At 47.8% G+C, this 19,371-nt stretch overlaps 1 protein-coding gene across 2 annotated transcripts in view; it reads right to left on the bottom strand.

Annotated features, from left to right (window-relative positions):
* Tshz3 (teashirt zinc finger homeobox 3) overlaps positions 1 to 683 on the bottom strand; it is a 69,945-nt gene extending 69,262 nt beyond the window's left edge. The window contains exon 1 of one of the 2 annotated variants that reach the window (XM_076837838.1): positions 633 to 683. The gene's annotated coding sequence lies outside the window, so the exon portion shown is untranslated. Of the gene's footprint in view, positions 1 to 37; positions 64 to 632 lie in introns of those variants that run through there. The other variant, XM_076837839.1, reaches the window with a different exon arrangement.
* Between the last annotated feature and the right edge of the window lie 18,688 nt (positions 684 to 19,371).

Genomic DNA, 19,371 nt, shown 5'->3' with positions numbered 1-19,371 from the left:
CAGCTGCTCCGCCCGGCCCGCACTCCTCTCCACCCACCGCGTCCAAAACCCACAGAAAGGTTCCTGGGCGCGGGCTCGCGCCCCCCGAAAATGCCAGGGCCCGCAGGCGGGCGCTGGCGCCCTCCAAGGAAGAGGCGGGTGCGGGCCGGAGTGGGTGGGGGCCGCCCTCAGGCCCCACGCCACCCGGGCTCCTCCCCTGGGACCCGCCGCTGCCACTTCCCCCTATTTTTTTTCCCCGGGCAAACTTTCCCGGGCCTGTCTCGGGGGTCAGGGTGGGAGGGGGTGCCTCCAAGTTTCCTCTCCTGACTTTTGGATGATCACGGGCCCTCCACCCCGCCTCTCACCCCCTTGGACGCCGGGCCGCGCCCCCCACCCACGGCGCCGGCGGATCCCAGGGCGGGACGGAGGCGGGAGAACAAACTCGGGCTCCCTGGCCCATCCCCCGCCCCAGGGCGCCTCTGAGAGAGGGCCACCCTGCCGCGCCCGGCCTGCCGGCAGTTCTGGATGAAGGGGATTGATTATTGATTGGGTGATTGGGGTCGCTGAGGCTCCGGGCGGGCCCGGCCGGGCGACCGCGGGGAGGAGGAGCTGGGAGGGCTGCGTTGGTGGCAGGACGACGAGGGCTCACTTACGGGCGGCGAGGAGGGCGCGGGTGGGCTGGAGCTCATGCGGGCGACCCTCGGGCGGCGGCGGCGGTGGAGCGGGAGCCGGAGCCCGAGCGGCGCGGGCGGCGGCGCATCGATGCGCTGCGGGCTCGATTGCGTCTCCCTGGGCCAGCTCTCGGGCCGGGAATGGGGCGGCCGCGGCGGGGCCGGCTCCGGGCGCTCCCCGGCGACTGTGGCGGGGGTGCGGGGGCGGTCCCCAAGCCCACTGTCCCTGAGGCGGCACTATGCCTGGGCGTGTCGGCTGGGGGCTTGGCCCTCCCGCGGGCCGGGAGGCCGACAGTCCCGGCGAGGGCCGGCGACCCGCGACCCGGGACTGACTGAGCGCTCTGGGAGCTGCAAATCCCAACCTTCTTCCTTCCTTTTTTTTTTTTTTTTTCCTTATGTTTCTTTCCTTTTTTGTCTTTTTTCCCTTCTTTTTATGGCCTGCCTCCTTTTTATGTTTCTTTGTGATTGCTTTTGCAAGTTTGTTTTAAAAGTTCACAGCGTCCTTTCTTTTCTTTTAGACCAGGAGACCGTGATCTCACCCAGACGGTAAGATCAAAAGTCTCTGCTCGCCCCCAGCCTGCGGGCTTGGGCTCAGTCCAGACGCCTCCCTGAATGCAGATGTGTCGCCGCGGTCTTCCCGGGCTATAAAGCCGCCTCCAGCGCCTTAGCGCGCGCAAGAGCGCTTGGAGTTGTGGGGTGCGGACCCCGAGAGGGGTCCGGAGCCAGTGGCGGGTTGCGACTGGGTGCCGGGGCTGGCGGCGTGTGGCGTACTCGTGGGTGGGGACGCCACGCGCGTCTGATGCCTGCGGCCGTAGAGGCCGAAACCGCGACCCCTCCAGGCCTGGGAGATGCGGCCGTGGGGCGTGAAACGCTTCTTGCGAGCGAGGGAACGGTGAGTCGGCAGACGCCGGCGGCGGCCTCAGGGTTCTGGTGGCCGCGCTGGGCGCTTCTTGCCTGCAAGGAGGGTCGGCGCCGCTCGAGGTCAGCTCCCACCAGCCCCTGGCTCACCTTCGAAGCGCCGAGCGCCCACTTAGGCGCACCGGTAGCAGCGCGCACATCGCTGGGCGCCGCTCAATGAAGGCAGGGAGTTCGCCCCAGTGGTGATTTGCCTCCTCCTTTCATTCCCCTTGCTGCTCTTCCAACCCCTGCACCCCCCCGCCCCCTCGCGGGCCTTGGCCTGAACTCGGGTCTCCGTGTTGCTCGCCGCAGCCGCCGCTCGATCAGTGGTTGGCCCTCCCCCGCTTAGGCGCCGCGCACTGTGCGATCCGCCCTAACATCTGTCCGTCTAACTATTGGTGCATCCATCAGTGTCAATGGGCTGCACATTGCAGCGACAGCCCGTCACGCACAACACGGGCTGTGCGGAGTACACACCGCGACCGCACTGTTTTGCCGCCGGGACAGGCAAACAGATTCAGCCCGGTGTGGCGGGGTAAGGTGGATCCCTGATCTCTACTGTGTCCTTTTAACTACCTGCACTCGACCCCCTTAATCCGGGGGCCCAAACACGTGGATAGTTTTTCAGACCATTGTAGGGATGGGACAGATGAAAAGGGGGGAGTATCGACCTAGTCCTAGGTTCTCTCTGCCCTTTTTCTGTGGACTGGGTGTGGCTGAAAGAGAAGGGGAGAGAGCTTCCAAATCCTTAGCAACCACAGTATAGACTCTGAAACTACTTGAATACAGGGGCTTATGCCCACTGTAACTGGGCAGATGCTGGGTTGTCAGTTCGCCAGAACGTGTTAGCTAGGAGATCTCAGTGTAAAACTTTGCTGGTCCCATTTGGCTGCTGCACCACCAGGCCTGAAAAGGAGAAACAGGAGAGGGTTAAAGAACAGGGATCCCAGTGAAAACCAAGGGAAAAAGGTGTCTGGGTGGCAGTAAGTCTGTAATGCCCATGTTATTTAGAGGTAGTCAGGCAGGGCCATATGTGGACAGTGCGTGGTGCCCATTCTTCCAGAGTGCTGACCTCGGCTGTGGTGGCGTGTTCTCCCTGTCATTGTGTGTTCTCCCAGTCATTGCCTCTTGCTTCCCTGTCCTTCCACAACTGTCCAGAGGGTAAAAATGCACATGCGTCTTTGATCAGTCCGGCCTGTCCAAAGGACCCTTGTCCTCACTTTAAAAACTTCGGGGTAGGGTTTATAGGGGACTTATTCCTCGGACATTTTCTGGGAGGCTGGCTGTACCTGGCATTTTAAATGACTTCATTCTTACTGCAAATATTTCTTTCTGGGTGCCTGGTGAGTTCTGTCCCCTCTAGTCAACTTTTTTAAAAAGGGGGAAAATCCTGTACAGCTGTTCACATTGTGATTGGCAAGTTAGAAGGGGGAAAGAGCCACTTTCCAGTGAATGCAGAGGTATGTTCAGTTCCTGAGGAGTCCAGAGAGGCTGCAGCAGTGCATACTGGGGATCCTTCCTTCAGAAAGGAGATACAGCCTGTGCTTTGGGGGTGCAGGGGCTGCATAACCACATCCGGTGGTCCAGCTGTTTTTTATGCTAGACTGGAGGGCAGGAAAGCCTGCGCCCTGCCGAGGAACTATAATTTTATGGAAGATGCACCATGTAGAAATCTTTTTTACCCTACTCTTCAAAGAGTTGCAGGTGTCTTCCAAAAACAACAAACACATCCCCAAGAGCACCAGGTAACTTCTTTTTCGCTTGAGTCATGCTGGATAGTAAACATTTAAGCCAAATGCCCCCATCTCTGGGAGATGATTTTTTTAAATCCCTAAAAACTGAAGAAGGAAAAATGGGATGAGGGGTAGTAGGACGACTCAGGGAGAACCACCCAGTGGAGAACACTCCTGGGAGAAACTGGCGGCTCACGTCACAGCCAGGTGGTTCACACCGAAACTAAATAGTCATGTTGCAAACCCAAATCATTCCCAGGGCACCTGAAGGCAATTCTTATCCCCCAGATTGCATCTTAGGGCCAATGGAAGCCCTCCTGTCCTCAGACCCGGGGTACTGAGCTGTATTCTATAGAAAAACTCCCAGTCTGTTTATGAACTCAAGGAGTCCTGGACCCCATTCCCGGGTCCTATCTGAATGGGTGTAAACCACCCCAAGAGCGTTCTGACCCCCAACTGACGAGTTCCCGAGGGGGGAAAGGCAAAGGCAAGCATGGCTTGGAACAGGTTGCAGTGGAGAGGGAGGGGTCCTGACCTGCAGTACATCCTGCCTGAGTCTGAAAGTCCGGTCCTGGGAAGAAGCAGCTGGGCTACCGCAGGGAGGCACCCGAGGTTGTGTCCAATATGACAACTGAGGGCAATGGGTGACCGCTGTCCTGACCCGAAGAAGGTCGAGGTGTGTCATTGGGATGACCACCTAGGGAAAAGGCTCAAAGGAAAAGAGTCGTAGACGCTGCCGGTCCAGGGCAGGCTCCAGTCCCAGTCACCCAGGGCCTAAACTCTGACCTTGGAGAGGGTTTCCTGGTGCCTTGAGGAAGTCCTGGACCACCTGGAGGGACAAGGCAGTCTGAGTAGTACACTCCGGGAGCCTGCAACCGGTTTAAAGATGTGAGTGCGGCTGGCCAGAGTGCGGGCCTTTGGAGAACTCAGAACCTGGGCAGGCGGCACCAGGTATGCCTGCTACGCTGGCTCCTGGATGTCCCCCCCCCCTTTTTTTTTTTTGGCCCTCCACACACCGCAGTCTGGGTTGGGCAGTGGCGAGGAAGTGCCCTGGGTGCAGGGAAGCCTGCCACTTACACTCTTCAACCAAGAATTGGGTCCCTTCTGGGGACCTCATCCCCTGCCAAAACTCGAAAGATCCGGACCCTGGGGCCAGGCCCTCTCCAGGCGGTAAATTGTTTGTTAAAAGTGCATTTACACAGCAGCGAAGTTTGTTTTTTCTTTTTCTTTTTTTTTTTTTTCCGGTAGCTTTGTTTTAACGAACCAGATGTTTTGTCTGTAAATTCTCCCAAGAACTTTTACAGTTTTGACGTGAAATAAACCTTCGAAAATCGGAGCGGTATATTAGTGCCACTTTTGTGGGGCCTCTGGAGGGATGCTTCAGGCGCTCCCGGAGGTGGCTGGTGGTGGGGGGTGAGCTTCGTTGAAAAGTAGGGGGCTGATTTCCGCGCAAGGTCAAGAATTGGTTTGGGAGTGTGAAGTGTCTCCCCCACCCCCAACACAAAAGTACTCGTGCGCGCGCGCGCACCCCCCACACCTATGCTCAAACCCTCCCCCTCCTGGTCCCGGCTTCCTACTTTGTAAATTTCTTGTGGGGTAGTGCACCGAGGTATGGCCCGATTCGGCGGACAAGCCCAAGGCCCGCTCGTTTTCCGCCAGGACCACTCAATTCAAAAGCCAAAGGGCCTGCGATCTTCCCGGGGCAGCCTAGATGCCCGCGTTCTTCTAGGCGGAAGCTGGATCTGTAGCCCGCGGGGAACTCCTGGGCGTCTGGACCCCGGAGAACTTTGGTTGGAAGCTGAAGCTGTCTAGCCCCCACGGAAGCCAGGGCCCTCAAGTCCCCCTCCCGGATGCCTCATTCCCCCCCCCCCGCCCCCCGCCATTCCGGATTTCCAGGCAGTTCTAAACGTCTTTTTAAAATCTAAACTCTACACCTAGCAGGGGGAGGAAGGAAGGTTACCGCTGGCGTGGGGGCGGGGGAGGAGCCGGTCGGCTTGGGCGATTGGTAGAGTTCACTTTCTCGGGTTTCTGGAGACGGGCTGGCCATTTCCTTCTCCTGTCCCTCCTTTCCCCCACTTTCCTGTGCTCTCAGTGGCGCATCTTCAAATAGCTCTTTTTTCTTCCGTAATACTCTTTCGTTCTGTCGTTCGCCGAACTTAAAAAAAAAATAAAAATAAAAACTTTTTAAAGGAGGTTGAACATTAATTAAAGAAAACAGATAATCTTTGCATTTCGGTCTAAAGAGGACAGATGTATATTAAACCCAGTTTTGAGGGCGCGATGACCGGTGGATTTTCCTTTTATGAAGTCCCACGTGTAGACGTAGGTTGCGGGGGGGGGGATTTCTGGAATTCCTCGCTATAACGTTACTTGTCCCCCACCCCACTTTGGTGAAATGGATATTTGGAAACTATTTGTTCAGAGTTTTAAAAAACCAAACAAAACCTACATTGGAGACGGCTGCAGCCGCGGTGGGACTCACCCCTGGCAGGAGCGAGTAGCTCTTTGCTGGTGGGTACGCAGAAATGCCCACCTCTTCCCGTGCGGTTGCGGGAACTACCAGGCAGCAGCGGGTTTCTGAATCAAGGTGTGGGCAACCCGACGCTGGTGTGAACCCCTGCTCTCCGAATACAGGAACCCTGAAGGAAGAGGAGGTCCCAGAAATGAAACCACCCGGTCTTCTCTAACCAGACAGTCCAGCTTTTTGCGCCTGGTGACCTCATTAACTGGCCAGGGAATTTTCAAGAGCAGGAAGAATTTTGTTTCCCTGTACTCTCCCAACTTCCCTCCTCTTTTTGGATTTATCCATTATGATTTTGCGTTTGTTCCCAAATTTTCAAACGGAGAAGACTAAGCATAACTCTCAATAGGGCCGGTACACAAGAGAGGTACAAGGGGCTTCGTTCTTTTTTCATTTTTATTTCTTGAAACTTGATGAATAACACATGTAGTTGGACAATAGAAGGACCAAGGTTGTTGGGGACAAGTGGCCCCAAGGGTCACATTATGTGACATGTAGGCATCTCTGATCGGGGGACTTTTATAACCTAGATTTACCCCCTCTGCAGAGAAGCCCTGAATTCTGCCTTTCCTCCTCCTCGGCCATATCTTCTTCCCCCGCCCCCGCCCCCACGTCTTTCACCCTCTTTCTTCTTTCCTCCCCAGTTTTTATGTTCTGTTCTACCAGTTCCTCCTCGACCTTCATAAGAATTATCAAAGATTTTTTTTTTTTTTTTAATGACTGCCAAGTGCTAGTCCCAAACAGGTCAAGTCGTCCTCCCTAAGACGAGGCAGGGGCGATCACCCCCGAGCACAAATTTTGAGGGTCCAAAGAATTTTGGAGTCTTTTAGGTGGCGAGCGGGGGCTGGGTGGGGTCTGAAATAGGTTGACACTTAGTTTAAAATAAAAGAACATGTTAAGAAGTTTCAAAGCTGCCAATAAAACCCTTTAAATGGCTGGTGATTCAGTGCCTGGAGTTGCGGTGATGGCATTGGTAAATGACTCTAATGCCCAAAGAAAAATATTACAAATGCCGCTGTCTCGGCCACCAATCGGGCGCCGTTTTCCAGCGCGGGCCCGTGGCTCCTCTCTGGCGCGGAGGGCATCCACATTTGCATGATAAATTGACCAGACTGGCGGCAGCCAATGAAATATTCAAATTAGGCCCGGGGTGGGGTAGGGGTGGAGTCCCTAGGGGTCCCCTCTTGAGCGGGCGGCAGGAGCTGCCCTTACCACCTCTCCATCCGCGCCCTCTAGAGGAGGGACAGCGGGCGGCCTCTCTGACGCCAGGTACAAGATCCAGATGAGGAGAGAGAGGAATTGGGGGCTAGGAGGTGGCAGGCTAGGGTGCTTTGGGGCGCGAGGAGGATTTGGGGCTGGCCTAGAGTACTAGCTGTGCTGTAGGGTTTCTGTATGTATCTTGCACTTAAATGTGTTGATGGATTGCAGAAGCAGGTGGTGACCCTAGGAAAGGGTTTAGATTCCCCAAAGTGCCTTTATGTAAGATCCCAGAACAAACCTAGCATTTAAGTTACAGTAGTGTAATTGCTGTGTTGACTTAGCTTCATGACAAGACCCTTGCCCATCCTAGAGCACAACAAGACGCCCCCAAGCCCCTCCAGTACTGAAATTCTGAAACAGATACATCCAACTTCCACCAAGAGGAGGATTGCACACATGCAGGCCTTGCACCCCAGCTCTGAAACTCGTTTGGGACTCTCCAGAGACTGTACAGGGCCTGGAGCAGCAAAATGTGACTCCTGGAATACACCAGAGCAGGCAGCGTCAGAATGCTGACTCTGACCCTCATAGGCAGAGCTTCTCCCCTGAGCAAACTGCTTCTTGGAGGAAGTGCCGAGGCCTAAAGGCAGCCCCTATGTGAGTGTGCACAGAGGGTCAAGCGTACAGTCTTGGTTAGGATGTAGAAAAACAGCACATCAAGGGAACTGGCTCTGGGATGGTGCTGCCTCTGGTGGCCAGGAGAACCCCACTCCACAGGCACCTGGCAAGCTGGCCTCCTGACCTGGCTCCACCTGGCTCCACCTGGGAGTCCTGACTCAACAGGGACTTTTGCAATGGATCCAAGGTCCCTGGACATCTCTTATCTGCTGGAGCACCTCCTCCTTCTCCCACCCCTTCACCCATCACAGGCTAATTTTTTAAATGGAGTTTTTAGAAGTACATTGTGTCTCACTTCTCTGCTGTTTACTGGTGAGCAGCTTGTTTCTTCTCCATCTCCGTAGTACTTAGAGTTGGATCTCAGTTTCCTGCCTGGGAGAGTACATGATCCCTAACCCACTTACCAGTCAAAAGGGTCTTTAGGTAGTGGTCTGAGTCCCCTCTAGGCATTTCTTCCCCAGACATGCTCAGCATAAGTGAGTCATCTGCAGCTGTCCTCCCTGCCTGTTAGCCAGGGAGACCTAGGCCTCTCAGAACCTGGCCCCAGGCTAACTCAATGCTATATAAATAGCAAAAAAAATAGTAGGTATTGATACAAATTTGAGATAGAATCATTTTCTTTTTTGAGTGCCTTGCAGGTATCATCAGCAACTTCGAAGTAGGTTGCCCAGTTAAGGAATTTAATTCTTAGCAAAACTTTTTGCATCATTTATGGTTTTTTTGAGAGGCTTTGGGCCTAGGCTTTATGGGAATGCACTCAGAAAATAACTGATGGCAGAGATAGGTTTAAGTACCAAAGGGGCCTCCCTGCTTCCTTAAAGAATCTTCATTTGCAGCCTACTTGAGTGCCTGGGACTAGGGTTCCTATTAGGAGAAGTCTTGTGAAGGGAGGAAGCCTCTTCCTGTCCAATGGAGTAGATGTATATTATGTGGCAAGAAGGCCTTCCGTGGAAGCCCACAGATCCCCTTCTCTTCCTCAGGCCTCACCTGTTGGCCTAGAAAAATTTGAGACTTGCAAATGGATCAGAATCCTCCACCAGTAGTGAAATTTGTCAAGCAGGTCCACAAATCAGAAATGCAAATGTGCTTGCTCCTCCTCCCTCTTAGGGCATGTGGAGAGACAAGCTAGGTGGGAAAGATTACCCATCTTTCAGCTGGCCTGAACTACCTCAACTGAACTATGCATAATGAATTAGGGAATAAATGAGGCATGAAGTTGGTACCAATGAGCAATACAGAAGGATCATGCACATAGTGGGTCTGCTCTGCATGTTTACATGTGTCGTGTGCAGCTGTACATTGCAGGTGAATGCAGGCTTTGATTGTGGTGGGAGAAGGCCTCGGTGTGTGGTTATAACTCACCAAGTAACTGAGCAAGTCTTCCTCACCTTTTGTACCTCATTCCCCCATCTTTAAAACAGGACAGCTCTCTCCATCTGAAACAACAGGGACTCAATGAGGAAGGAGGTGATCAAAGTTGGAGATGCCTTTTGAAATATCTGCTACCTGTTGCTACATACTGGGAGCTTTGGGTCACACCACAAAAGAGGCACTGATGTACTAGGAGTGTCAGTGGGCAAGTCCAGGTAGAAGCTACTTCCCAGTGTCTTACCTGGAAAGAGGCTTACCTGGGTTGCTTACCTGGATGGTGACCTAAGATGATGTATGTTGAGCCTTGGATGGAGGCTTGGTACACACTATTTGACTCTAAAGCCCAGGTGAAAAGAGCAGCCACAGAATCAGGCCTTCCTGAAGACAAAGGCTTACAGGTACAGTGAGGCTGGGTATATACCTTAGAATGCAAGCAGGCGCTTGGAATGGGGAAAAAAAAAAAAGTGTGGGGTGGGGAGAGTTGGTGAAGGCAGGTCACAGGCCTCCTGACTTCCTGGGAAGAGTGGGCATTTACAGGATTGATAAGATGGATTCCTCCAGACCTTTCTGTGAGCTCATTAGAGGAAGGGGTATGGTAAGAAGCCACACTGATATTTCTATTTTCCCTGTTAGTAGTGACTGGAATTTGCACCATCCAGGTCAGATGGAAAGTAGAAGCTGGAAAAATCTGACACACACACATTGATTTGCTCTCTTTGCCATTGCTACTCGTGAGAGAAAGAAATGTGACTTCAAAATTGCAATTAGGAACCCACCTGAAAAGGGTTTCTTTCCTGAGCTCCTGTGCTGGGCCCATCACAAGACAGCGTCTCTCTTTGCTAAGGAGGTAGTTTCATTCATGGCTTTGAGCAGAAGCAGGCAAGATCTTGTGTCTTGTTTCTTTTGCTTTGCATTGTTTGTGAGACTTAACTATGTCACACCTCCCTGCATAAGCTCATAAAGACCATGGGCACTTTCCCCTCATTTTGGTCAGGTCCTGGAGAGGATGGAGATTTCCCCAATGTTTTAAAAGTATTAACTTCCTTTCAAACATTCTTTAACCTTTAATGTTTTGGAACTTGAAAAGGTCATTTTGTTCTGAGGATGCAACTGTTCCCATAATTGTTCATCTATCAGGGTGAATTCCATTCAAATCCTGAATTTTTTAATGGGGATCCAAAACACACACACACACACACACACACACACACGCGATATGGATACATACTTTCCTCTGCACATGTGTTTACACATACATATAGTTATGTGCATGTGTTTGTATCTGTGCTTGCAGAGATGTGGATTTAGATGAACTTCTCTAGCATTCTCACAGAATGATTTCTTTACAGGAAAGTGGGTATAAAATTGCCCCTCCTGAATGGTAAGTTTCACAAAACTTATCAATTTATTATGTGTTACACATGTATCTGATTTTTTGAGAAAGGGTTTAGTAACTGTCTAAACTAACATTTCATTGCTATCCCTACAGTAAATGCCTCCAAAATCCCTGGAAAGCTTGAGTTGAGATTTTTTTTTTTTTTAAGTCTGTCCTTTAACATAGTGTCACCTTCTTTACTGTCACTAGCTCTGGCCCTTTCTCTTTCACTTTTTACCTTTCTAACTGATGTATTTTTTGGAATACTGACTGAGCATGTTAGACTTGTATGTACAATAAGAGTCAAATTAATAGGCTTGAATAAGAGCAGGAAGGAATTTTCTACAAGGAAACTGCATGAAGTTGATGCTCAGACCCTACAGCATGCCTTTTACTTATTCAAGAGGCATTGGGTGTGGTTCCCTAGATTTCTGCCTCGGATGATTTTTTTCAGATGAAAGATTTCCAGGCAAATAAGGCACAATTGAATAAAAGAGCTCACCTTAAGTCTCTGTAGGTGCATATAAAAAATAAATCTGATCTAAGCCATGTAATAAATCAGTAGGGGCACTCTGTAAGATTAATACTCATTACGCTTATGAGAAAGAATGGATACCTTTAAAAGGATGCAACTTTTACTTAAAAGCCAACACCTTTAAAAGGTCTCCGGCTGCAGGAAATGATAATGAAGGGAAGCAAGACTTGAGACCATAATATAGACGCACTGGAGTAGACCCTCTTTGGAGCCAAAACCTCTAAAGATTCATCACCTAGTTATTAGTTACACATTCCTGGCTCCAGGAATCTGGTTTCTGATTTCCTATGTTTCTATGTGTGCGATGCATAAAAGCTATAGAAGACTATGTAAATCATAGATGTATGATTTAAATAAGGGCAGAGGGTCAACACTCAATTACCCAAAGTCTCTCTGACACCCCCCAATGCCAATCCCCACTCCTGGAGGCCACTGCTCTGTCCTGAGGTGTGGAGTGACAGCTGTCTTGCATTGCTTCATGGTTTTAACACTGAGGAATTAATTATTTTGTGTGTTCATAAATGAAATCACATTGGGTGAATCATTTTGTGTCTTGTTTCTTTTACTTGGCCTTCTTTGTGAGACTTAACTATGTGGATGTGTGTGGCTAGTTCACTTTCAAAATATGTTCAATTTCTCTTTATTTCCAGTTTTTGAGCTCTTATTTTTAAAATGCCCCTGTGAAAGTGGGAATGCTTGGTCACAGAGCATGCATCTCTATAGTACTATCTTCCAAAGTGTTTTAAATGTTCTCATTGTTCTACATCCTTATCACCATTTGGCATTTTTAGCTGTGTTTTTCCTCTTTTTTTTTTATTATTATTTCCTAATCTGGTGGCTGTGGTTGCTCTCTGTATAATTTGCTTTCCATGATTCATAGTGTATTTGAGCACCTGTTTATATGTTTTTGATCCTGAGCAGGTGAAGCATGTTTTTGAGTCCTTTTCCCATTTTCCATTGAATATATGTTTCATATTTTATTTCACTAAAGTTCTTTATCACCTGGTTTGTTTCAAGTTGGTTTGGGACTGTGGATCATATAGAAATATTTCAGTTGCCAACACAATGGCTCACACCTGTAATCCTAGAGGCTTGGGAGACTGAGACAGGAGGATTTAAAGTTCAAATCCAGCCTCAGCAGTTAGTGAGGCCCGAAACAAATAAGCGAGTCCCTGCCTCAAAATATTTAACAAAAGTCGGAGTGGGGGGTCACTGGGGATGTTACTTTGTGGTTAAGTGCCCCTGGGTTCAATCCAAAAAAGAAAAAATATATTAGTGAGATCCTTGACTATCTTTCCAGGATGTTTTAGTCTGCAGATAATATGGATCCTACTCACACAGTCATGAGGACATTGTCCGGTGGTAGATTCAGGCTCAATTTAAACCAGTTTTCTTACCCTCTGACTATATCCCCTCTGTTTTTAGCATCATCTCATACTTGGCTGTCTCATCTCATAATTTCCAAGATGGCCACAGGTGGTAAGTGGGACGCCTTTATTTGTCCCCATCCAGAATATTAATGAATTAATTAAACTTTTTGTCAACTCATATAATCTACATCCTTTTAGTTTTTAGGGCCCTCTTCTTTCCAACCACCAGGGAAAGAATGCAAGTCCCTGACAAGCTTCCTGAACCTTCCTAGTTGATAGAATGAATATTGGATTGGGGAGTGGGAGTAAACCTCAAACAACTGCTACATTTTCTACCAACCTGGAAGGGTTTTTTAAAAATTATTTTTTAATTTATATAGAGTAAAATTCACTCTTTTGGTCTGTAGTTCTCTGAATTCTACAGATGCAGAAGAGTCATGTGGTCACTGTAATCAAGACTGGGGATAATCTATTACCCAGCCCCTTAGAAATTTGCTTGTGCTCCCTTTTGTGGTCCAGTACCCACCACTTACCGTGACTCCTACTCCCCCACACTAGGAGCCACTGAACCACGGATCTGAGACACTGATTTTTCTTCCCCATGGTTTTGGATCTTTCAGGATGTGGCATAAATAAAATTACACAATATATAACCTTTCAAATCTGGCTTTTATCACTCAATATAATGCATTTGAGATTTATTCATGTTGTGCAAATCAAGAAGCTATTTCTTCTTGTTACAGGGAAGTATTTCTTTGTATGAATGTGCCAGATCTGTTGACCATTCATCAGTCAAAGGGCATTTGGGTTGTTTCCAATTTAGGGTGATTGTGAATAAGGATGCTGTGTGTCTGGACATGCAGGTTTTGTGTGAACCTAAGTTTTCATTTCTCTCAGGTCTCAAATGCAGGGTCATATGGAAAAAGTCTGCTTGACTCTATATCAAGCTGCCAAATGGTTTTCTAAAGCCGCTGTACCATTTTGTATTCTCACCAGCAATGAATGCCAAGTTCTACATACTCCTAAAGAGGTTCTAATGGATATGAAAGTGCTCTGTAAAAAGTGAGGGTGCTATGCAGGGTGCCAAGGTGGGAGGATTCCAAGGAGGTATTTCTGAACTCTTAACTCTTGTGGACTCCTCATTGGAAACAGAATATTCCATTGTAGGTCATTGATTCCTCCTAAAGAGCTACAGGTAAGCATAATTCTGTCCATTTTACAAATGAGGCCATGACTCTGCTTCTCTTGGTTGAGCCAGGCCAGGTTTATATAATGTGATCAAGAGCAAGATTCTATCACCTTGTAATTTATTTTTGAGTTCACCAAGTAAAATGAAGTCTGATCATTTAGAATGTCGTTAGGCTGTATGGCAAAAACTAGGAAAAAGCATACATCCAAATGTACAATCAGAATTGTCAGAACTGGCAGGGATCTTAGCAGTTCTCCTGTAAAGTTGATAACCTATTACACGCCCCTCTTCCCAGGATGCCAGCAGGGGACTCTTCCAGCCTCGCTGGATTGCCTTAGATGGAACGAGATCAGCGCATTCTGTGTGTGACCTCCCAGAACACAGGGCAGCATCCCACCAAAGATACAGTGGGCCGGGCTAGTGGATCTGTGCGCACAGAAACAGAAATGAGGCTGTACTGCCGGGCGCCCTGTGGCCAGAGATCCTTCTTTCTGGCTCACATCCCCTATGTCTTTGCTTCTTTCATCTTAGTGCCCAATTCTGAGGCACCTTCACATTTCAAACGCCCTGAGAATATGTTTAATTAGAACTTGGCCATACAGCCTTTTAAAATAAAACAGAAGGGACCAGCTAATTATATCGCTCAGCATTCTGTGGCAAACATATATTTTTTAATAAAACACTTTCCTAACCAGAGTAATCCCTTGAGATGCAAATCCTCATTTATAAGAAGTTTCCCAAAGGGAGTTAAAGAGAAGATGCCTTCTAAAGAAAGGAGACAAAGAGAGTGTGGGGAGGTGTTTTCAAAGAGCTTTTAAAAGAAAGACTCATTCTGTGGTTGAAATATGGATATTTTGAAATATTAATATTTTAAAGATGCATATTTTTGTTTCAAATATCTTCAAACTCTTGTGTTTCTGATCATGTATTTTCTTTCTTTTTTTTCCTCCTTTTTGATTATTATCACAAATGCTTGTGTTTCTCATTCTGGGATTTTTCATAAATACAATATTTAAATAAACAAGTGATTTTCTCAAAATGCACTTTATCTCCTGCTGGTTTTCCTGCCCTCGTCTTGCTTCATGAATAACCTGCTCTCCATTCACAAAGGAACCTACCAGAATGGGCATAATGCGGTGCATAGTTCTGGGTAGAGGAGGCCTTTTCTCAAGTCCCTCCTTCCACAAGGGTGGGAGAGGGGATGTGGGGGATTTGTGCCCTCCTGAACTGCAATAAAATATCCAAAGGTAGTGGTCTTAAGGGGACATCTGCATTCATAAGACTGACACTGCATGGTTAATAGTGATGACAGCAGAACTTATATTTGCTGGGACTTTATTCCATGCCAAGTCCCAGGCTAAAAAGTTTAGGCATCTCAAGATACTGATGGGATGGAGTGTTCTAACCCCATTTTTCCAATGAGGAAGGCAAGACTTGAGAGGATGAAGACTACCAGGAGGGTCTCATGGCTCACAGAAGGGTAGGACTTGAATATGAACGTGGGTCTGTCTGCCCCAGATCTCAGCTCTCCAGGACACTGGGGTGGAGCACTCGATAGACATCACCAGGCTCGGGGACATAGCACTTCCTCTAATGTGCTTTGTGCCTCTAAATTCCCATAGGACACTGATAGGCATTGTGTTTTCAGTTCAGTTCTGTGTCAGTGAAGATCCTGGTGGGAAAGAGGGGACACACTTGAATGCAGATCATTCATGGAGGATTTCCTAAAGAGTCTATTTGCAAAGGTGAAGGAAAGCATAAGAGAAAATTAATAGAATGGTTACAAGGGTTTGGGATTTTAAAAAAAAAATGGTTCCTGGAAGCCATGCTGGATACACCCCACCAGACACTAATGGGCAAAGGTAGGACTTTGATGCTGACATCTGGGTCTGCTTCTAGACACACAGCACAGGGAGACCTGTAAGGGCAGGCAGCAATGCATCTTGCCAAGCACCAGACTGTGCCAGCTATAGCGTGTGCTGGGGGTGGAGAAAGAGAAGGAACCGTACTACCACCCTCAAAGAACTTAGAGTCTATGGAGCAGCTGTAGATCCATGTGGGTGGTGTTCACTTGGCTACAGGATTAAGTGACCTGCCTGATGAAAGGTATAAAGGATGTTCTTTCAGAAAATTTGCCCAGTGTGTGCCTTAAAGGGGCACCTGAAATTGAAATGCCTCACTGCATGCTGCCATTTTACAGTGCTCAGAAAAACCTTTGAGGTTTACTCTTTTTACTTGAGATATGTGTAATTCTTTTTTTTTTAATCAATTCTTCTTAAATAAAATTTAATAAAAGAGATAGAAGAAAAAGAAAAGTCATGCATGGTCCCATTTTCCACAGATAGCAACTGTTGATGGTTGGGTAAACCTCCTTCCACTTGCTTTCCTCTGAGCTTTTCTTCCATAGTTATGGTTCTAGTGAGTATGCAGTTTTGAATTTTGAATTTTTGGTTGAGCATTATTACCATATTTTCCCAAGTTACATCGTTGGTAGAGTTTTTGATGATTGCATAATATTCCATTTCATGAATGCTAAAATCCTACTGCTTAAAAATGTTTAGGATAATTAAATATAGAATGTTATAATGACTAACTTTATGCATAAAGGATTTTTACATGTTTTAGATTCTTTCTGCAGCATGATATCCCCAAGATAAAGGTAGTAGATGATAAAGAACCTAGCTAAGGGCACCCCAGAAGAGGCACAACTTCAACACTAGCTATTCTTGTCCCCTGATGAATATTCGTATAAGATTCTTCCCCCACTAATAACTTTTCTAAGGGTCTCCCTCTAGAGTAGCACTAGAATCAAATGCAAGCCATGTAATTCTAAATGTTACTGTGACCACATTTTAAAAAGCAGATGAAACAGGCGAAATCAATTTTAATAATAAATTTGATGCAACCAGTTTTATCCAAAATTCTATTTCTTTAACATCTCATCAATATAAAAATATTGATGAGATATTTTGCATTTACTTCATGTAAACCTTTTTGGGCACGAATTTTATACTTAACAGTACTTCTTAATTCAGAACAGCCATGTTTTCAGTGCCCAAGAGTCACAGATGTGGCTCATAGCTACAGTCCAGGACAATGAAGTTCTAAAGGTAAGGAATCAAAAGCGATTTTTGCCACTTTGGGCATGTTCAACTAGCTCCAAAGTCTAGCCACCATGTAGTGCCTCTTAACCGCCTTACCAGGCTGGTGAACTCACAGTAGACCCTGTGGCCAGGTACAACGAGACTTCCGTATCATATCTGGGTATTTTTTAACTGTTGCCGTTATTCCTACCTCCATACTAGCAAATCACAGGCGTTCCCTCCACCCCAGTTTACTTGATACTCATTTACTCAGAAATATTTATTGGGTACTTCTTCTGCATTAAGCCCTGTGGCCATCCCTAAGGATGCAGGCGAACAAACAGACCTTTCTCGTGAAATTTAATTACAGAACTTACCCATGTTCTCAGGGTCCAGTGGAGGAGACAGATTTTAATCAAATAATTTCTCAAGGATGTAATTTCAAACTGTGATAAGTGCTAGGAAGGAAATGTACATTTAAAAATGCTAAGCCCTGGGTCATGGCTGGGATGGCACATCTTGGAGGTGTTGAATGGAGATGGTCCGGCGCATGATCTGGCTGCCTTGGGAAACAGTGATGCAAAAAAATAGCGTTGGGCAAGATGACCACAAGGTCCTTTCTGGTCCCAAGTGTCCATTTGCTACCTTTGAAAGTTTTCGGGGGAGACAGCAGCTCCCCAGTTCTTGTGTCAGTGGCCCAGTTCATCTATTTATGTTTACCTTCTTCAGAAAGACCTGGGGCCAGCTGGGATATTAAGAGCCACGAGGAAGCAGAGGGCATCTCATTCATTCTTCATTCATTCACTCATTCACTCACTCCTGTGTTTACACAGTGAGTCTTACTTAGCTAGTGCTCTGTGGGCCAGATGTCAGGCACTGCTGTGGACACTCAGAAAAGCTAAGCCAGCAATCTCTTTGTCTAGACAGACTACACTGCCAACTGGGCACACTTTCCCAATGAAGATAACAATTCCAAGAGGAAAAATCAATGCTAATAGAACTTCTTTTCGGGTTCGGAAAATGACATTGTCCACAGCAGCCGACGCTTTGAGCCCGCGGCTGGGCAGGAAGCATGAGCCTGGATGGATGCAATTTGTGAGCTCCTTAAATGTGGCCAAATAAATAAATGAGAGGCAGCGATGAAGGTGGCTGGGTGGAGCGAGGCTGGGTTCAAGGGGCAAGCTGTACCATTCCTCTTCTACCCCCTGAAATACGACCGGGACCCTCCCTACAGCCCAAAGTCCCTAGAGACAGGGTAATTTCAGCTGCACTTGATATAACCTATACATCACTGTCTTCTCGACCAGCTCTCAAATTAAACTCTGATGTATAAAGTTAAACAAAAATGAGATAAAAATTGGCAGAGGTTGAAGAGGGTCAAAGTAGTCAAAACACAAGGTAGACTATTGCTCCTTTTGATTTATGTTATTCTGTACACTTAGAAAAAATAAAATTATAAATCTCCCTGAGACTTTTTCATTGAGAATGAGGCATTACTAATTTATTTTCAATAGACTCCCAGGTATCTCAACTGGGAGGAGTGCTCTGGCTATTGTTCTAGAGACAATGCCACCATTTGACCTAAAACAGGGACTGGGGTGATGTGAAAGTATCTTGCACAATTAGTGTTTTTTGGTCAGCAGTATTAACAATGAGGCTACCTTACCTGGCTTACGTCACAGAGCACAGTATCTGCTCTGCTTTGTTCTATTATTCAATCCCCACAAACCCCTGAGGTATGAAACACAGAGAATTCATTGTCCCCCCTTTTGATTGTTGAGAAAACTGAGGCTTAAATAAACCATGTCAGCTGGGTTCAGTGGTATATGTTTGTCATCCCAGCAGCCCTGGAGGCTGAGGCAGGAGGACTACGAGTTCAAAGCCAGCCTCAGTAACTTAGTGAGGCCTGAAGCGACTCAGCAAGACCCTGTCTCTAAATAAAATATAAAAAGACTGGGGCTGTGGCTCAGTGGTTGAGCACCCCCGGGTTCAATCCCTGGTACCAAACAACAACAACAACAACAAAAACCTGCCTTCAATTAGTATTAGGGACAAAGAAGTACATAAGACAAAGGTCCTCTCTTAGAGCCCCAGCCTTCTAGTGGAAAAGGAAATAATCAAGTAAAATGGTTAAAAATAAAATATGATTATAGGTAGAGTTAATTGCTGTGAAGGAAATGAAGTAGAAGAAGGGTGCAGTAGGGAAACAGAGGCCTGGGAAGCCAGCCGAGCGCTTCAACCAAGCAAATAATGTGATTGGTTTACGTTTTTAAAGATCCCACAGGTGGCTGTGTGGAGCATCAGCTCAGGAGGGCGAGGGCTAGCTCCATCTCGGGGACTAGTGAGGAGGCCGTGGCCAGCTGTCCAAACCAGACAGACACTGAGGTGGCCCCGGGCAGTGGCAGTGGTGGTGGGGTGAGGAGCTAAGATCCGCAAGATGAGGATTCTAAAAAGGGTCCCTGGTTTTGACTCCAGCGCTCCTTCTACAGCAGGCAGCCACCTGCAGCCATATGCTGACTTCAGTGCACCCAGAGCGAGCTGCTTCTCCCAGGGTAATAAAGACAGAGCATAGAGACGTCTGGCCAGATGAGATGGCACCAGCAGGTGAGATGGCATCAGCAGGAGGCAGGAGTTCCAGAGAGAAGGACGCCTGGTCTTGGTGTGTGTGTGTGTGTGTGTGGGTGTGGGTGGGTGGGTGTGTGTCGCCCACTTTCCTCTGTTCTTTCTTTGGGCTCCCCTAGTATGACTTTTGTCTCGGCCCCGCTCTCT

This window comes from Callospermophilus lateralis, chromosome 18 (assembly GCF_048772815.1).
Source record: "Callospermophilus lateralis isolate mCalLat2 chromosome 18, mCalLat2.hap1, whole genome shotgun sequence".
Classification (NCBI taxonomy): Eukaryota; Metazoa; Chordata; class Mammalia; order Rodentia; family Sciuridae; genus Callospermophilus; species Callospermophilus lateralis.
This window is presented reverse-complemented; position numbering and strand designations above follow the sequence as displayed.